This window comes from Chenopodium album, chromosome 5 (assembly GCF_948465745.1).
Source record: "Chenopodium album chromosome 5, dcCheAlbu1.1, whole genome shotgun sequence".
In the NCBI taxonomy this organism is placed as follows: Eukaryota; Viridiplantae; Streptophyta; class Magnoliopsida; order Caryophyllales; family Amaranthaceae; genus Chenopodium; species Chenopodium album.
The window spans coordinates 375,219-390,044 of NC_137838.1; the positions used below are offsets into that span (position 1 = coordinate 375,219).

General features: G+C 35.1%; 4 non-coding genes and 1 pseudogene across 4 annotated transcripts; 4 read left to right on the forward strand and 1 right to left on the reverse strand.

The window, feature by feature from the left end:
- Window positions 1–3,083: 3,083 nt before the first annotated feature.
- LOC145629929 (calcium-binding protein CP1 pseudogene) lies at window positions 3,084–3,875 on the reverse strand (annotated as a pseudogene).
- Window positions 3,876–7,035: 3,160 nt separating this feature from the next.
- On the forward strand, window positions 7,036–7,115 carry LOC145633585 (small nucleolar RNA R66). The gene has a single exon (XR_014112895.1). It is a non-coding gene; the product is annotated as a small nucleolar RNA R66 (small nucleolar RNA).
- A 55-nt stretch (window positions 7,116–7,170) lies between these two features.
- LOC145633604 (small nucleolar RNA snoR118) lies at window positions 7,171–7,246 on the forward strand. Its single transcript, XR_014112913.1, has one exon. It is a non-coding gene; the product is annotated as a small nucleolar RNA snoR118 (small nucleolar RNA).
- A 218-nt stretch (window positions 7,247–7,464) lies between these two features.
- Window positions 7,465–7,551, forward strand: LOC145633608 (small nucleolar RNA SNOR75). The gene has a single exon (XR_014112916.1). It is a non-coding gene; the product is annotated as a small nucleolar RNA SNOR75 (small nucleolar RNA).
- A 182-nt stretch (window positions 7,552–7,733) lies between these two features.
- Window positions 7,734–7,819, forward strand: LOC145633609 (small nucleolar RNA SNOR75). The gene has a single exon (XR_014112917.1). It is a non-coding gene; the product is annotated as a small nucleolar RNA SNOR75 (small nucleolar RNA).
- The last annotated feature ends 7,007 nt before the right edge of the window (window positions 7,820–14,826 follow it).

Here is a 14,826-nt window from a genome sequence, read left to right on the forward strand (position 1 = left end):
AACACTTTAAGAGATAGAATCAGAAATGAGGTTATTCGCAAGAAAGTAGGTGTGGCGGGCATTGTAGATAAATTAAGGGAAAATCGTCTGCGTTGGTTTGGACATGTAAGACGGAGACCCGAGGGTGCACCGGTGCGAAGAGTGGAAGAGTGGGACCATGGAGGGATTAAACGAGGAAGAGGGAGACCAAAGATGACTTGGTTGGAAGGAGTGAGGAAGGATATGAAGTGCATGGATTTACGTGAGGATGAAGTTTTGGATCGTAAGGGATGGAGGAGAAAGATTTATGTTGATGACTACACGGAATAATCAAATTTGGTTCATGTTAGCCGACCCCACTTTTGGGATTAAGGCTTTGATTGATTGATTGATTGATATAATCTTCCTATTATTTTTTGACTTTTGTAACATCTCAATAGATTATTAAAAACTAATTATATTTTTTCCTCAATAAAAATCTATTTATATTTAAATGTATAATAAAAGATATCAATGGTTGAAATTATGTATAGAGACATGTTGAATATAAAATAATTATAAATTAAAACGAAGGAAGTATGTACCAATGGTCAAAAGGGGCAATGTCATTAGATTATTGAACGCAAGTTATTGGTTTTTTTGTTTTTGTTTTGGCACCTAACAAATTATAATCTAATTGCGGTCTTTGCATGAGCTCCTGTATAATATAAAAACAAGGGATTTCAATAAAGACCTTATTAATTGGTTTGTCACATACTTTAATTTTTAGTTGCAATAAATGAATGTTTTATATCTCATAAAAAATAGGAAAAATTAGAAATAATAATCCCAACTTTCATCAATTTTGCTACAATAATCCCAACTTTGATTTATTCTGGAATAATCCGAACTTTGGGAGTTCCTCTTTTTCTTCAGTCCCAAAAACCGGTGACCGGTTGAATGGGTTATTTTTTTTAAAAGTGACACGTGTCACAATTGAATTGGCTAAAACAATTTATAAAAAATTAAAAAAAAAAAAAAAAAAAAAAAAAAACCAATCAAACCCCAGCCACCAGCAACCCCAAAAACCACCGCCCAACCCCAACAATCACTAGTCTAACCCCGAACGGCGGCGCTAATTCCCCTCCCCCTTCCCCGGCGACGGTTTCCCACTTGCCGCTTTCCCCTTCCTCTCCCCCTGAGGCGGTTTCCCACTCTGCCATGTTTAGCACAAGGCCACCTCCAACCATTCCTCCACCTCGCTCACCGCCTTCTCTCCCAAACACCCTTCACTCTCTCTCTCCTTACCACCCCTTTAAACGCCGCAAATCTCCGCCGTCAATCCGACAACCTCAACATCATCGAACTCCCCTTCACCAGCACCGACCACGGTCTCCCTCCTAAACCCGAAAACCCCCAAAAACTCCTCCCTTGAATTTCCGATTTAGGGTATCGGTTGCTGCGAATTTGGGATTTTGGTGGCTGCGAAAACCACTACCACTCGAAACTCTTTTTCCACCCCTCCCTAACTCTCAAAAAACCCCCCCAAACACCCCTCCCCCACCATCGTAAACCCTAGCCGCTAGGGTTTTGAGGTGGGGGAAGGGCGGTTAGGGGTTTTTGGGAGTGAGGGAGGGGTTTACTTCGTGGTTGTTTAAGGGAATAGCAGGGGGTTTAGGGGAGGGGAGAAGTCGGCGCTGGAAAGAGGCGGCTGGCCGGCAATGCATAGGCGGCGGTCTGGGCACGGGCTGGTGGTGTTTAGATGGGCTGGTGGAGAAGGAGAGGCTAGCTGGTGTGTTTGCAATTTTTGAGTTTTTTTTGTTTTTTATTTTTTTAAATTTTTTTGGACCAATCAAGACTTGACATGTGTCAAGTTACCTGATATAATAGGTCATTGACTTCTGTTGACCGGTAAGAGATTGAAGAAAATTAACACCCCCAAAAGTTCGGATTATTCTGGTATAAATCAAAGTTGGGATTATTGTAGCAAAATTGATGAAAGTTGAGATTATTATTTCTAATTTTTCCTAAAAAATAAAGACCTTATTAACTGACATGTTTTTAAAAAAAATAAGGATTCAAAAACAAATTGTTACATTGATAATTATAAAAATTCTAAAAATAAAAATTGATAGAGCATAGAGGTTGCAAAAGGCTATACTTTGTATTTCTTCATCACACGATATTGTCAAAAAATAATATTAGAGTGATTTTTGCGCTTTTAATTTTTATTTATTCATTTGTTTATTTCAATACTCACCCTGGTTAGATGATATAATTCACCTATTTCTTATGTTTGTCACTATTTTGATAATATCTTATTAATTGTTTTCCTGTAAATAGTAAAGGAGTTGCATTGCTCATTAGTAAGCTAGTTGCTAGTCGTTACATGTGGAAAAGTATGGTTTTCTAATTTTGTTTTTTTTGTGTTGCTTAACGGTGATTTTATGACTAATGAAAGCTAAATGTCCGTAGGACTTTCCTCATACAACACAAATTGTGTAGTTACGGGGAAAAATAATACCAGTAACATCCAATTAGTCAGTTACCAATCTTACCATTATTTCACTCAAATAACTCTTATCATCATGCGTTGTGCACACATCTATTGGTTCACTTTTCGCCTATTTTCATCACACGATGATGTTGTTGAAATAGAATGTATGAGTGTTTTTCTATCTCGTGCTAGCTGATACAAAACTCCTATATCTCGTTTAGAGATGTTTGCCATAGTGTATATCAATAGATTGCATAGAAATGGTAAAAGAGTTGCATTGCTCACAAGGTTAGGCCATTTGCGTGGGAGAGCATAGTTTACTAGTTTTAGTTTGGCTTTGACATTTAATTTTCTTTTGATTAATGGATGACTTTACAACTAATGAATGCTAGTTGCCCGTGGGAAAAATATTGAAACTACCACATCTTCCTTGGAAAGTGTGGCCACAAAATAATTCAACCACCAATTGCCCAATCACCCTACTTTGACTCACTAAACTTTGAGAACTCTTCAACTTCCACTAATTACATTACACTATCAATTTTTATTTGTATAATTTTAATTTATACGAGTATGTTTATTTTGAGAGATAAGCAAAAGAGTAAAAGAAAATTGTACTCAACAAACATGGAAACATAACTTAAATTCATTCATTTATCAATAATTAATTAATTACCATATCATAATCAAATCAACAAGCAATTTTTCCTCACATTACTTCTCAAACCCAAAATTCAATCCCACATTAAGTGAAATTACTTACAAAAAATTTCACATACCTATTCAAATTTTTCTTTAAAAAAAAGCTTTAAAAAAAAAAAAAAAACTTACTAATTAATTTTATAAAGATCCAAAAATGTTGACAAACCCATCAAAAGAAACACCATTAGTACCATCACCACCATGACCACAACCCATTTTAATCATAGCCTTAATCTCGTCATCACCAACCTCTAATCCAGCCAATTTCAAATAATCCTTCAAATCATTAACCCCTAATATTCCATCACCATCTTTATCCATTACTTTGAACATCTCTTCCATCACCCCGCCGTCACCGTAGCTTTTCTCCACCTTCTTCTCTTTCTCTCTCCTCTCCTTCAAAATCTTCTCAAACTCGTCGTATTGTACGTACCCGTCTTTATTTGCGTCGGCTACTGAAATCATTGCTTTAATCATTTCTTCGTCGTCGCCGCTGCCGGAGAATGAGGAGTAAAATGATCGGAGGTCTTCGCCGGAGATTTTACCGTCGTGGTCGAAGTCTAGGACGTCGAATGCTCGCCGGAATCCTGACGTGGGTTCGTCGGAAAAACTCGCCGGAGTTAGGGTAGTTCCGGTAGGACACATTGTTTTTGTGTTATAAATAGGGAGGGTTTTTCAAAAGTTAGTTTTTTTGCCAGAGAAAATTGAGAGGAGTGTAAGGACTAAGGAGTTTAGCGGTATTTATAGAGGTTTTTAGCCTCTCTCCTTGATTTAAGACTTTTTCTTTTTTTTTTAAAAAAAAAAACATTATTTAAGAGTATTAAAACAATACTAGTACTTCATTTGTCCTTAGAATGATCACATGATCCTCCAGTCTTTTAATTTGTCTCATTAGCAGACGTGTGAAAAAAAAAAAAAAAAAATTTAAAGGATATGATGAAGTAGAGTATCTCTTATGGTCTAATGGAGTATCAAAGTAGTGTAGTGGTCCGCCCGACCTTGTTTAATTACCTATTATTTCAAATAGTAATAATAAAAATTTTATGAAATGGACCTGGACAACTCATACAAAAAATAAAGTTTAGTCCACTTACAAACCTAAAATTGTAGGAGTAACTTTTATGTTTTTCTACTATACAGAGTAAAATTTATCGTGTCTCTCTTTTTTATTAATGTACAATGGGGTTTCATCATAAATTAACCTTTCACATTACCTATTCATTGGTACAAAGGGGTGATACAACATACAAAACACTCCATATCATAACGTAATCACCATTATTGTCACTATTGTTGCTCCTAGTTTGTTTCCATTTTACTACCCCGTAATAATAATGCTTAATCAAAGCTTACCAAACATGCATGTATAATATTTTTCATATTCCATATAACTTTGGCTTACTTTATACATTTAATCTAATTATTACAACATACGGAGTATCTTTTATATGATTTTATCATAAATTCTCTTATTAGTATCCCCATTAAAATTAAATTTTGTCAACTAAATTCATACTTTCCTAATAGTATGCATATATTTGACTCGAATGTTTTGAATACTTGGGAAACGGTTTTTCATTTAGAATTATAAGTGAGAAAACGTATGTCGTGATGTCATGTGATGAGTCGAGTCAAATTATGGACGAAAATGAATTTAGGCGTAGCCTTGAAACGTGTTGAATTGTTTGTCTTTACTAGTTTTTGGGAGTTGTACTTTGGCTGTTTCTAAAGATTGTTGTGGTTCATACTTCATTTTTTTTTTTAAAAAAAAAGCGTGGAATGGCAGTCTTATATCGGAATTATTCGATTGTGCAACGGCACCAAAAAGTTGTGGAGCTGGAATTTTCAAATGAATTATGCTTATAATAATTGATTCCCCACCTTCTTTTCATTTTTGCTTCTTATGTCATTTGTGGTTAGATTTGTAAAGCAAGCAATTGTCCAAATAGTTATTTTGACTTTTTTGTAACCCAACAAGAAACGTTTTGGAATACTTAAAATTAGAGGAATATGAATATGAAGACACTAACATGTTATTAGAAACGTTTTGATTGTCCAAAACTACTTGTCACTTTTTAATTACGAGTATATATAAGTCCTCTTATTGTAACTCATTGTATGTTTAGTAGTAATTACTTTATTGTATGTTTGAAGATTTTAATAATGCATAATTTGTCTGTGTTAACTTGTTGTAACATCTTAAAAGGTGATATGGTTGTTAACATATTAGTATATAACTTTGATCGCCAATGTCCCTAATCGTCTAATTTAGAGTATTTGAAAAGATGGTGATATTTAACAAAAAGATTCACTCCTCTCACCTCTCCTTTCTCTAAAAACCTTAGCCTCCATTGTTGAGTCTCGGAGGGGTTTTCATCGGTGGAAAGCTCCGATCTTTTTTTTTTTTTGGCGTGTGTGTCTTTTTACTTTATTTTTGTTTGTTTTAGGTTTAAAATAACTCTTTCTCTTCTTGGAGGAACGTTTCTCACTCGAAAGAAATGGCTTTTCTTCTTCTTTAAGAGGATTTTACTCCTTCGAAAGAAAAGGTTTTGCTTTTTTGTTTGATAGATTGTTGTAGAGTTGTTTCATGGCTATAGATTTGTATTAAAAAAAAAAAGGATGGTGATATTTTAACAAACAGCTAAACGGAAATAATGTGAGATAAGAAACTGGAACAGTTAACTAGTTCTTTAACTTTCATGCGTGTGTAAGGTATGGGGTCAGTTCTCACCAAACTCATTCTAGCTAAGAGGGATGTCAGCTTTAAAACCAACATTTTAAACTCTCGTGATATGGGGTTTATAAATCAAGAGGAGGTAAGTGGCTCATACCATTCTTCAAAAATCAAACAAAAGAAAATAATTCATTTTTGAACAAAACCAAACACATAGTTTTAAGTATCAAGTTTCATCTACTTTGCTACTTATCGCCTATATCTAATTCCTAATTTCAAATTCATTCCATTATACTATCAAGTGCCCGCCAAAATTGATATAAAAATGTCATATAATGAATTTTTAATGATGGTTTTTCTATCCCACACAAAAGTGGAAAAACCACCAAATTTATCCGTGATTCTTAGGGCCTTTTCTCATCGACTGAAATGAGCTGAATTGAATTGAACTTATTATATCTGAACTGAACTGAACTGAACTGAATTGAAATGAATATTTTATGAGAGAAGGAATTATGAGCTGAACTGAATTGAAAATAATCTAATGAGAACAGGGCATTAATTTAGGTTCGACTGTAAGAGTCGAATTACCGAATTAGGTCAATTAACTTTTCTAAAAAAAAAACCTTCAAAATCACTGATCACTCCTTTAAGTTTTAAGGCTACACTCAAAGTTTGAGGCAACCCCAATCTAAGAGGCAAGTAGGCAACACAACACAATCCAGCTTGTTTTCAATCCATTGACTCATAAAAAATGAAATGGGCCTCATAAAACATTAGGTTGACATAACATGGGCTTGTATTATTTTAGCAAAACCCTAATTTTTTCAATATATATTCATCAACTCACAATCATCTTCCATATCGTCAACTTCTCCTGCTCTCTTTCTTCGCTTTTCTGGGTTTATTAATCTTCTTCACTCCTAAATTCATCTTCAAATCAATGTTGCCTCTTTCTGGAGGAACCCTAGTATCCAATTTTCATCGATACTTGGGAAATATCCCCAGTTTTTCTTCAATTATTGAAGAAATTAAAATGAAGGGGCAGAGATTTTCATAGCAGGAGTTGAGTCATTGTGCCTTAAATTTAATGAGGTCCAATGAATTATACCTTGCCATATTCTCTCTCCTTTAATTATTTATTTTCTTAAAAAAATCTAATTTTAATATTTGGGGTTTTATTTATATAATTTTAGTTGGAGGGTCCAGTGATGGTAAATAATCTTTGAGACCTGAGATTTGTCTTTCCTTGATGACAAACTTTCAAGCATGTTTTCTGAGGATTCTCTTGATTTTTTTTTTTAAATTTTTAAATAAATTTTTTAATTAATTTAAGAATTGAGAGGATGAATGTGCACTGGGCTCTGAAATTTCTGATGCATAATTGCAAGCCCTAGAAAAGCTTCTTCTGATCTTTTTCAATTCATTTTTATTGATTTTAATACTAGATTATTAATCTATTGATATTCATCCGAGGGTTTATGGGTCCAAGGATGTTCTAAATACGAATCATCAGAGCTGAATTTTAATTTGATGAAATATATTTACAAACATTTAGCTGAGGATCCTAGAAATTAGAATTAATATTAATTTGTTGATTTAATAGTTATGAAATAATTAAAAGATAGTGATTTCTCGATGATGATTACAACAGATGACGAGTCTGATTAATCCATTCTTTTAAATCGTGAGGACAAAACGAGGCATTTGTCTGAGAGAAATCCCTTCTTTTAAGTTTATTTTCATTAAATTTAGTTAATAGCTTCAATTAATAAGCTGCAATGTGTAAATTGTTTGGACATGATGTCCTGAAGGATTAACACAGTAATGAAGATTTATATGAGTGTTAATAAAAATGAGTTATAATCGGTAATTTGACAACAAAAAGAAAAGTGAAGGATTTCTCGATGATGATTACAACAGATGACGAGTCTGATCAATCCATTCTTTAAATCGTGAGGACAAAACGAGGCATTTGTCTGAGAGAAATACCATTTATCACTAATTTTTGTATAATTCTCACAAATAAATGAATATGGCTACAAGTAACGTTTTCTATATGATAAAAATTGCACAACTTGGTAAATGATTTTATTATGCATTTCTAAATTTAAGAATGTATGGTAAAATTATGGGTTGATTGATGTAATTGATATACAGTAATGTCAATGACATTGTTATGGGCATATTTAGCATGACTCAAAGTAGTGTCTTACTTCAAATAAGTCTAAGATTCTATTAAGGACTCATATGATTTTAAGTGATCATATTATTTTATTGATATAACCACTTATTGAACATAACAAGCTATTGCAAAAAGTATTTCTGTTATGACCAGCATTATGACCAACCATACAATAGGCGCACTAGATTGCCAGACGACGCTAAGGAGATGCAGAGAGAGTCAAGGTTGCTTTTAGAGCTTCCTAAGACAAGAAGATAATATTTCATAGAAAGAATGAGTCAAAAAGGTAATTTAAATGAATGTATATCCTAAATCATTCTACATTCAACCCCTCTTTTTAGATTTAAGGTCCGCTTTGCGGACCGATTTAGGCAGAGGACATTGTTAGGTGGGGAGTTTGGCTAAGGCGGCAAATATGTTAAAAGATAACGTAGGTGTCCTAAGATGAGCTCAGCGAGAACAGAAATCTCGTGTGAAATAGAAGGGTAAAAGCTCGTTTGATTCTAATTTTCAGTACGAATATGAACCTCGAAAGCGTGGCCTAACGATCCTTTAGTCCTTTTGAATTTAAAGCTAGAGGTGTTAGAAAAGTTACCGCAGGGATAACTGACTTATGGTAGCCAAGCGTTCGTAGCGATGTTGCTTTTTTATCCTTCGATGTCGGCTCTTCCTATTATTTTGAAGCATAATTCACCAAGTGTTGGATTGTTCACCCACCAATAGGGAACATGAGTTGGGTTTAGACCGTCGTGAGACAGGCTAGTTTTACCTTACTGATGACAATGTTGCAATGGTAATTCAAACTAGTACGAAAGGAACCATTTGATTCACACAATTAATCATCGCACTTAGTTGAAAAGCCACTGGCGCAAAGCTACCATGTGCTGGATTATGACTAAATGTCTCTAAGTCAAAATCCGAGCTAGAAGCGACGCAGGCGCCCGTCGCCCGATTGTCGTCTTACATTAGGGGCTTTGACCCCCAAGGGCACGTGTTGTAGGCTAAGCTTTCTTGGTGGAATCACCGCGAGAGCCGTCTTGAAATAAAATTCCTACCGAGTGACGGGTTGAATCCTTTGCAGACGACTTAAATACAGAGTGGCGTTCTTGCCACGATCCATTAAGATTCATCCATATGTCGCTTCGATTCGTCTGACCCTCCTTCAACCATATTCTTTTGGAATACGAGGTTAGCCATGTATGTTATATGTCAAAAAATGCTATGTATGGGATGGAGGCAAGTCACAAAGCCTAAGTGTTGGGGTGTTGGATGGTGCAAGGGGCTTGTGGCATGTGCACCCAAGGCATAGGCATACAAACAGTCATTTGTGGGTTTGTCGTCTCTGCCTTAAGACATGATGATTAAGGGTGTGAGATGGTTCCGAGCAATATTCATGCCTCCCAAGGCCCTTTAGGAACCCATGGAAGGATTAGATGCATAATCTCGTCGGGTGAAAAAATGATGTACGGAAACCAAATTTGAAGGCTATAATACATGAAACCGGAGGAATTTAGAAGGTGTCGGGATCCGGTGTCAGAAATTCACGAAATTCTACGGGATGCATCCCGGGGTCATATAATGTTGTTTGGACCCATATACGACCATTAGTTAGCTACATAAAGCCTTGTGAAAGCGTATAGCCAATACAAGAGGCGTGTACGAAAACGGCTCAATTGGATGCTTAAAGGCAAATTGGATGGTTCCACCCACCCAATTGGACTCCTGGAGGGTATTAGGGTCTATAGGAAGCTTCTCGGACATTTTTGTTTTCGGGTAAAAATATGTTAAAAAATTATCAAAATGGAAGGCTATATTCATGCTTTTTAGGCAATTTTAGAGATTTTTGGGACCAGATGTCGCAAAGTCTTGAGATACTAGAAGATACATCCCGGGGTCATATAATGTTATTTTGAACCATATATGATCATTATATGGTGTCATAAATATCCGTGGCGGCCTTGAGTTAATAAATTGGTGCAAGTTGTAAAAAGGTAAATTGACCGATCAAAGGCATATTGGATGGTTTTACCCACCCAAATGGACTCCTGTGGTGTATTAGTGTACGTGGAAAGCATCTCGGTAAATTATCTTTCCGGATTAAAAAAAGTGGAAAATTGTCCAAAATTAAAGGCTATACACGATTTCAGGTCAATTTTTGACATTTTTTCAAAAAATGAACTTAACGTGTGGGGTAACTCTTGTTGTCATATAAAGTGGTTTGAAACTTTAAGACACCTATAAAGATGTCTATAAATACCAATAATGAGTTTTGTTTCCATTTTGATGATGGGGAAATTTTGAAATATAATGATGTCATGTATAGTGATGTGATGTCATAATATAATGTGATTACAGTACAATGATGGCATATAATTGATGTCATATGACCATAATAGTGATGTGACTTGACAATAGTGATGGAAAAAAATGTAACTATGTGTAATCACACTACTATTACCATCATTCCCGATCAAAAACAACCAAACCTCGAAAAAAGTGCAATAAGGGTAATATGTTATGTACCAAAGTGTCAAAAACACACCCCCCATCATTCCCAACCTTATCCCCATCTCTTGAGAGTGGGTAATTTTCCCCAATTTTTCAATTACCGCCCTTTTCTCGTTTTTTTTTCCATTTTTTGGGCCCACTTTTATTTTTTTTTTAAAAATTAAAAGTGTTAAAATGTAGATTAATACCCATTATTTGGATTCTACCAATAAAAAAAAGGGGGTGTTTATTATCACATTTTTACAAGTTTTGAGCTATTTTTGACTTTTTTTCACCCGGAAATTAAATAAAAATTGCAGAAATGTTTACCATGGTCCCTAATACCCTCCCAGTCCAATTTGCCTTTAAACAACGAATTTACCAATTTACAACTTGTACCGATTTCATTAACTCAAGCGTACCACGAACATTTATGACAACATACAATGATCTTTTACGGTCCCAAACGGCATAATATGACCCCAAGATGTAACCCCTAAAATCTCATTTATTTTCGACACCGTGCCCCGAAATCTTCGAAATTAATTTCTAAAAAAGCATAAAGATTAGCATTCAACTTTGTAATTTTTTGACTTTTTTTCGAACGGAAATAAAAATTTCCAAAATTTTTACCATGGTACCTAATACCCCCCGGAAGTCCAATTGGGTGGGAGGAACCATCCAATATGCCTTTAAACAACCAATTTACCAATTTACATTTTACATCGACTTCATCAACTCAAGCCTACCACGAACATTTATGACAACAAAAAATGGTTATACATAGTTCCAAATGACATTATATGACCCCGAGATGTATTCACTAGAATTTCAAAACTTTTAGACACCGGGCCCCGAAGACTAAAAATTTCTCAAAAATCGAGAATATTCGCCTTCAATTTTTGAATTTTTTTAAATTTTTTTCGCCCAGGAAATAAAAATTGCCGAAATATTTACCATGTTCCATAATACCCTCCCGGAGTTCAATTGGGTAGGTGGAACCATCCAATTTACCTTTAAACGACCAATTTACCGATTTACAACTTGCAGCGATTTCATTAATTAAAGCCTACCACGAACATTTATGACAACATATAATGATCATATATGATTCCAAACTGCATTATATGACCCCGAGATGTATCCCCTTTAATCTTAAGGCTTATCGACAACGAGCACCGAAACCCCCAAAATTTTTCAAAAAACGTGGATATTAGGCTTCAATTTTGGAAATTTGTTACTTATTTTCGTCCTGAAATAAAAATTGACGAAATATTTACTATGGTCGCTAATACCCTCCGAGAGTCCCATTAGGTGGGTGGAACCATCCAATTTGCCTTTAAACGACAAATTTACCGATTTATAACTTGCACCGATATCATTAACTCAAGCATACCACGAACATTTATGACAACATATAATAATCATATATGGTTTCCAAACGACATTATATGACACCAAGATGTATTCACTGTTCAAGACTTTTCGAGACCGAATTCTGAAACCTTCAAAATTTCGAAAAATGCGTGGATATTAGTCTTCAATTTGGGAAATTTTTTGACTTTTTGAGCTCAGAAAAAAAATTGGCAAAATGTTTACCATGGCTTCTAATACCCTCCGGGAGTCTAATTGGTTGGATAGAACCATTCGATTTGACTTTAAACGGCCAATTTACCGGTTTACAACTTTCACCGATTTCATTAACTCAAGCCTACCTTGAACATTTATGACAACATATAATTATCATATATGGATCCAAACGGCTTTATATGACCCCGATATGCAACCCCTAAAATCTCAAGGATTTTCGATATCGGGTCTCGAAACCTCCAAAATTTCTCAAAAAGCGTGGATATTAGCCTTAAATTTTGGAAATTATTTGAATTTTTTTTCACTTGTTAATAAAAATTGCCAAAATGTTTACCATGGTCCCTAATACGATCCAGGAGTCTAATTAGATATGTGGAACCATCCAATTTTCCTTTAATTGGCGAATTTACCGTTTACAACTTGCACATATTTCATTAACTTAAGCCTACCACAAACATTTATGACAACACATAATGATCATTTATGGTTTAAAACAGTTTATATGAGCCCGAGATTTATCCCCTAAAATCTCAAAGCTTTTCAACACCAGGCTCCGAAACCTAAAAAAATTCTCAAAACGCGTGGATATTAGCCTTCAATTTTGGAATTTTTTTCACCAAAAATAAAAATTGCTGAAATGTTTACCATGGTCCCTAATATCCTCCGCTAGTCAAATTGGGTAGGTGGAACCACCAATTTGCCTCTAAACGGCCAATTTATCGGTTTACAACTTGCACCGATTTTATTTAGGTAAGCCTACCACGAACATTTATGACAACAAATAATGATAATAAATGGTTCCAAACGACATTATATGACCTCGAGATATATTCCCTAAAATCTCAAGTCTTTTCTACACCGGGTTTCGAAACCTCCAAAATTTCTCAAAAAAAGTGGATATTAGGCTTCAATTTTAGAATTTTTTTCTTTTTTTCTCCCGTAAATAAAAATTTTCCTTTAAACGGCGAATTTACCGGTTTACAACTTGCACCGATTTCTTTAACTCCAGCCTACCACGAATATTTATGACAACATATAATGACCATATATGTATATGGATCCAAACGTCATTATTTGACCCCGAGATGTATTCCCTAAAATCTCAAGCATTTTCGACACCAGACCCCAAAACCTCCAAAATTTCACAAAAAGCGTGGATATTAGTCTTCAATTTTGGAATTTTTTGACTTTTTTTCGCACGCAAATTCAAATTGCAGAAATGTTTACCATGGTCCGTAATACCCTCCGAGAGTCCAATTAGGTGGGTGTAACCATCCAATTTGCCTTTAAACAGCGAATTTACCGATTTACAACTTGCACCAATTTCATTAACTCAAGCCTACCACGAACATTTATGAAAACATATAATGATCAATTATGGTGCATTATATGACTCCGAGATGTATCCTTTAAAATCTCATTTCTTTTCGACACCGAGCCCCGAAACCTTCGATATTTATTACAAAGCATGGATATTAGCCTTCGATTTTGGAATTTTTGACTTTTTTTCACACGGAAATAAAAATTGCCGAAATGTTTAACGTGGTCCCTAATACCCATCGAGAGTCCAATTGGGTGGGTGGAACCATCCAATTTGCCTTTAAACGGCCTATTTACCTGTTTATAACTTGCACCGATTTCATAAACTCAAGCCTACCACGAATATTTATGACAATAATGATCATATATGGTTCCAAACGACATCATATGACCCCGAGATTTATTCCCTAGAATTTCAAGACTTCAGTTTTGAAAAATTTTGATTTTTTTCCCCCCGAAAATAAAAATTGACGAAATGTTTACCATGGTCCCTAATACCCTCCGGGATTCCAATTGGGTTGGTGGAACCATCCAATTTGTCTTTAAACGACCAATAATTTACCGATTTATAACTTGCACCGATTTCATTAATTCAAGCATACCACGAACATTTATGACAAAAATAATGATGATAAACTGTTCTAAACGGCATATATGATCCCCGAGATGTATCCCATAGAATTTCAAGACTTTTCAACACTGGACCACAAAACCTTCAAAATTTCTCAAAAACCGTAGATATTAGCCTTCAATTTTGGAATTTATTGACTTTTTTTCCCTTGGAAATTAAAATTTTCCGAAATGCTTACCATGGTCCCTAATACCCTCTGGGGGTCCAATTGGGTGGGTGGAACCATCCAATTTGCCTTTAAACGATCAATTTACCTGTTTATAACTTGCACCGATTTCATTAACTCAAGCCTACCACGATTATTTATAACAACAAATAATGATCATATATGGTTCCAAACGGCATTAAATAAACCCGAGATGTATCATCTAGAATTTCAAGACTTTTCGACACCGGGTCCTGAATCCTCCAAAATTTCTCAGAAGCGTGGATATTAGCCTTTAATTTTGAAATTTTTGACTTTTTTCGCCCGGAAATAAAAGTTGCCTAAATGTTTATCAGGGTCCCTAATACCGTCCGGGAGTCCCATTAGGTGGGCAGAACCATCCAATTTGCCTTTAAAACGACCAACGTATCGGTTTACAACTAGCACCGATTTCATTAACTCAAGCCTACCACGAACATTTATGACAAAAATTAATGATCATATATGGTTCCAGACAACATTATATGACCCCGAGATGTATCCCCTACAATTTAAAGATTTTTCGACACCGGGCCCCGAAACCTCCAAAAGTTCTCAAAAATCGTGGATATTAGTCTTCAATTTTGGAATTTTTTGA